Below are 6,193 nucleotides of genomic sequence, written 5' to 3'. Positions count from 1 at the left end.
CAAACTGCACGGGCTCTGAATCAGAACATTTCAATTTATCTGATCAGTAAATTAAAATGCAGGACACATTAATATAGGATTACTACTGTGTCTCTGTCCTGTTCGTATATAACCCAATGTCCCTCACAGTTTAGAAGATACCAGTATGGACACCTAACTCGTAATTGAGTACTCATTGCAAATAGTCCCAAAACAAGCACGTCCAACAGCTGCGGGGTTGAAGGTGAACATGTATCATATTGTAATGGCTTCTATTTCCACTGATGAATGAGACAGTTTCATGAGGAGATCTTACGCACAATTAAGCGAACACATCGCTATTTCGGTCTGATGTAGAGGCTCCATTTGTGTCAGCAGTACTATAAATGTAAGTCTTATATACTTTCAGGGGCTGCATCTGTAGCGCTTCATCTAAGAAGACTGTTTTACTTTACCGCACGGTTACATTCACCCACCCAATTTATTCTCAGAATACCAAATGGCTCAATAACCCTGTTTTCCCCTGGAAACCACCAGTGTACCGTCTCATTCCATTCAAAAATATAACAAATTTATTAAATTAATATATTCAATGAACTGTGTAACACAGAGCTGGAAAGGTGAAATAAGGATGGCTGAGCAATTGAGCAGCTGAAACTGTCGATCAGGATGGCTGAGTGGTTAAGGTGTTGAATTTACAGCCCACTAAGCAAATGTCTATGTGGGTTCAATCCCTGCTCCTGTAATTTGCTTTTGAAGTGACAGAACACTTTGAAGATTTTCACTCTATTAAAATATGTATTTACTAAATTTCAGTTCTCTTCACTCCCTGGGATAACTGAACTCTCACCATCGCATCCTGAAGGCTTTACATGCATTAGCTGTGATACAGCTCCTAATAAAGACAGAATGAAACTGTATCAATAATAAATGACATGTTTTAAATAAACGTTTATTGATAAACTTCATTATTAATAAAAGTGGTGTGACAGGAAAGCAAATAAAATATTACAATGATATTCCAAGCAACTGATGTGTGCTGGAGCCAAATGTCATCAACTGTGGGCTTTGTAAATTGTTTAAAAATTGTAAGTGAAGTTGAGATAATTAACAATTTGTTGATTCCTGCAGTTACAGATTAAAACGTGAGAAGAGTTTCTCTGGGTTTATCTCTGTCCGAGAGCCTGATGTGAATATGCTGAACGCAGTGTCTTTGATTTATGTACTCAAACAACCAAAGACTCCCATTCTCGTCATCCTATGGTTTGTCAAACGTGATTTTTTCAAAGTGGGTGTGATTTCGTTTAGTCTTTCGCTCCTGTACTAGAGCAGTAATGTTTCTAGACGCGCATGAACATGGTATAATAGGCTGACAGCAGGAACACGTGGCCCACAAGCATTAACAGTATCAGAGGTGTCTGCAGTATGTTGGTTTGTGAGCAGCGATAAAATAAAATGCCGAGGAAGCAGGTGTGCCTGCATTAATAAAGCTCCATCGAGCGGAAAAAGTAACAGAAGAACCAATCTAAATCCAACAGCAAGTTTCTGCAGCTGAAATCACAGGCAAAACTGCCGCTGGTGAGGCTTGAACTCACAACCTCGGCATGACTCCACTATGTCCTGCACGCTGACCAAATGCACCACTGCAGCTGCACAATGTTTTTGTTACATGTCTTAGATGTATTTATTGGAAGGTTGCGGAAATCATAAATCACTGATTTCATTATCTGCACGTTTAATATCTAGGAGAGAGAACTCCTTCAGGTTCTACAGCTCATAAGTGCACTTTAAGAAGTCTTTGCTTTTGTGAGATGGATCTCCGAGGTGCAGCTTTTTTCTTATTACTAAAGATACCTCTACATTGTAAACTATTTGAAGACCTAGAAAAAGGAACGTGGCGTTAGTTGAAATAAGCACTGAATGGGTTAAAACCCACGCTAAAGTGATGCCTTGTGGAGAATAAATCAACATACTTTATTCGCACAGGTCACTCTGCCACGGACAAGAACGATCAGCTACCACCACTATTATTATCATTATTATTATTATTCAACCATTTGGGGAACAATACAATTGAACAATCCCACTGTTCTTATGGCAAGAAAAATAACATGAGACCACTGTAAGAATGTTGTAATTGTTTGAACAATTGATTTCTATTTTTCCCTCTTATGGGCAACACTGTGGTATTTCTTTTTCTCTTCGTTGTTGTGCACGGGCTAGTTCTGCAGCGATATTTGCCACAGAAATTTCTGCACAGCTCCGTATTAAATCTGTTCTCAACTACCAACGGACAGAAGACGACTCCAGTAGATAGCTGTGTAGTTGTGTAGGACCACACACGACACAGTGATAGTGGGGCTCTTAATGGACTGGTACACAGACCACACGAGAGGCAAGCAAAACGCTTTTAAAATTCCAAAGGCTCACCAAGTCAGAGGAACAGCAATGAACTGAAAAGATCTGTTACAGACGTCTATGTTAACCTCTTTAGAGCTATAAATACCATTTGTTTAATTTATCTGTAGATTAACACTCCCAAGTAACAGCACCTTACAGTATATTAATGTTAATTCCGCTGGTGGACATTAGCTGGTGTTTTTTGTAACAATTTGCTTGTTCTGCTGTAAGGAATAATAATAACATCACTTTATTAACCCTTTACAATTTATTGCATTAGGAATTATCTTTTTGCATACCCCAGCTTGCTCTCCATGAGACACACAGATAAGGAGAGAGCCTGGGGTCAGAGCACAGGGTCTGCCATTGTATGGTGCCCTGGAGCAGTTGGGGTTAAGGGCCTTGCTCAGGAGCCCAACGGAGTAGGATTCCTCTGCCGGCAGAGGGATTTAAACAAGCAACCTTCCAGCCACAGGCACAGATCCTTAGCCACCCCAAGCATATAAAGTAAAGTAAAAAATATACAGTATATAAAGCACGCGAACTTAAATGTTCAAAGTTTTCAGGCTCTTTAGCATTTTCCTTCACACATGGAAAAAGTTCAATGTGTTGTTGTCACATTTCTAGACGTAGATAACACAAGATAACACGTACACAAGAACGGATGTAACAGTACAGGACATACAGTGAGGAATTCGCACAGCTTTCAGCTCAGTGCGGAGTCCAGAGGGAGGACTCGCTCGCTGAACGATCTCTCAGGAAATCTCGGTTGAGATTCAACAGGTGCTTCTTCAACAGTTACGACAAGTCGGAAGACTCACTGAAGTCCGAAAAGATCAGCCTCTGTGATGCAGTGTCCAGTGACACTAACTGTCCTACTGTTCTCTGCTAATGTAGAGGGTGAATGTAAGGTTTCTTTCTTGTAAAATATTTTCGAGCGTATTTTTGCTGCTGAAAATTAATCTTGTGCATTTGAATGAATTCCGATATTGTCACCTAATTCTATACATTGTTTCATCAGACTAGAACATTTAGAGGAGCTCAACTGCATTAATTAATTGCATAGTGATAGTATGTCTTGCCGTTTAAATACGTCAGTCAAAAATGTAGAGAAGGTGCTCCTATTTTCACCATTATAAGAACTGTGATGCACCACTATTTTTTACTTTCATAAAAGTATTGTAATTGTATTGTTCTGTTCCGTTACAGTCTTGAGTGACACAAACCTTCTCTTTTACTGCACTACACAGTTCAGCACACAAGGATCCTCAGTCAAACAAACACTGCAATCACTTGATAAAAGCCATTTCTCATCCTTTCTCTTAGTGTTGGTGCTACTATTGTATGCAAAGGAGGCGACTTGACAATGAAAGGTGTGATCATCTTAAAGAGAGTCTTCATGAAGGTGTGCGTCGTCAAGCTCTCCACTGGCAATTGACCGGGCTTGTGAAGAAACCAATCTCATTCAACAATCATACAAATTGCACAGCTTAAGGCACATGAAGCGAAATCCATGGGCTAATTGACACAAAACAATGTCGCTTCACATTATCCGCAAAGCTGTTTTGCTTGTTGACCACCTCTTCCTACATTACAGTGAGTACATACTGTATATTTCAGTTCCTTCTCTTTTATTTTCCTTACTATTTGACTGTCCCTTTCCCCCATGTGGAGATGTATCCACAGCCAAAACCCTGTGTTTCGCCCTACGTTTGTGCCAGTTTTACAGTTGGTGTAGGAGCCTGCCTTACAGAGGTCCAGTGGAACAGTTGGTCAGTGTGTGGTATGCATGTAGCTGTGCACAGTGGAGTTATAATGAGGTTGTGTGTTCAAGCCTTCCCTGGAGCATTAAGTCTTTTGAACGTTTTCCACCCATAAAAAGTTCATTCGCCGTAGTAGTTTCACTGTGACTTTGCAGGTAAAATAATATTTTGTATGCGATAAATAACTGAACTAGAAAATATTGGAAAGAAATGGCTTGTCACACTATTCGCAGCTGGCACTCAGACAGAGAAATGTCATTAAAGAAAATTCATTAAAAAGAGGAGTGACATCATTGCAAAGGCGATATTTTCTGATGTCTGTTTTGGTTAATAATCATTTGCGTGGGAATTACTTCTGTCATTATTACTAATACTGATAAAAACAGAGACCTCACAGCTCTCTGGACATTGGCCTGGACTCTAGAAAGTCTTTTTATTTGCAAGCGGCTCTGGAACTCAACACCTGTTGATGGGTCACTTCTGTCAGACACATCAGTGGAACCCAAGCCCACCTACACACACATTCACACACACTGATAGTTATACTGTACACCTACACTCTCACACACATTTACACTCACAGACACATCACACAATTATACACACAATAAGACACTCACACACTCACATATATACACTCACAGACTCACAAATACACAAATAGACACTATATACGCACATAGACACCGCATACACTCTTAGGTACAGATACACTATAACTAACACTAATGCAGGTACTGCTAATATTACAACAGTAACACTATCACCAAAACTTACACTATCATTGTTACTAACACTGACAAAAACTACTACTAGACTAATAATACTTATAATAACAGTAATACTCTCATGAAAACTAACATGATGATGATGAGTGTTAATACTCTGACACTAACACTATAAGTATCACTAATATTACATAAATACTAGCATTAAAACTAAAACTATCAATAATGCTATCATCATTAATATTCACATAGACACTACACACACTGACAGACATGCCCACACATACACTTACAAATATAAAACTACACACTGACAGACACCACACACTCACGGACACAAACCATACACACACATTCTCAGTCATGCATTCACAGAAACAAAGAGACATTATGCATACTCATAGACACCAAACACTCAGAGACCCCACACGCTCACATACTAACAGACACATACCCACACACTCACAGACACACAGCCCACACACACCACACACTTCCAGACACGCACCCACACACGCACAGATACCACAAACACACTTATCTACAGAAACACGATAACTAACACAAATATAAATACTACTAATACTTCAACAGTAACACTATAATTATAATTAATATTAACATGAATATGAACATTAAAACTAAAACAATCAGTAGTGCCACTGTCATTAATACTCACATGAACACTAGCATTAAAACTACCAGTTGTAATCTCACTAATATTAACATGAAGACACTGATATTAGTATTAGTTGCTACCCGTGACGTCACACCGCTCTCTGTGACAAATGCGAGACACTTATACGCGAGGAGTGACGGGGCGCCTGTTGCCGTGATTACCATTCTTATGATTTATAAACACTGGAAAAATGCATTTAAACTGTTACTTACATACATTTATGAACTTGAAATATCATTTTCTAGCTCTAGGATACAGTTACCTAAATAATAATATGAATAATCATTGTTTAATTTCGGATTGAACATTATTAACCCTAAACGCACTATGGTAATTAATACTATGGTATTAATTAAATGTTTTCTAGATACTTAAACAGGGTCAAGAAATGAATCAGTACTCACCAATCGGTGAAGTTAATCGATTTTTCTACGGTTCTTCAGTTTAAATAATTGGTTGTCGATAGATAAGTGATCAATAACTCTTCTCGGTGCGCTCCGTGCGCCTCCCGCGGTCTCTCTCTCTCTCTCTGATCCCGGCGCTCTGGCTGGTGTCTGTGACGTCACAGTGCTTATTCTGACAGAGCAGAGCGCGTCTCTGCTGCTTTTGAGTGTCTTTTTCATGAATGCCAGAGGTATTCGAAA

Source organism: Atractosteus spatula, chromosome 10 (assembly GCF_055471065.1).
Source record: "Atractosteus spatula isolate fAtrSpa1 chromosome 10, fAtrSpa1.hap1, whole genome shotgun sequence".
Classification (NCBI taxonomy): Eukaryota; Metazoa; Chordata; class Actinopteri; order Semionotiformes; family Lepisosteidae; genus Atractosteus; species Atractosteus spatula.
Note: the sequence above shows the minus strand (reverse complement) of the source record.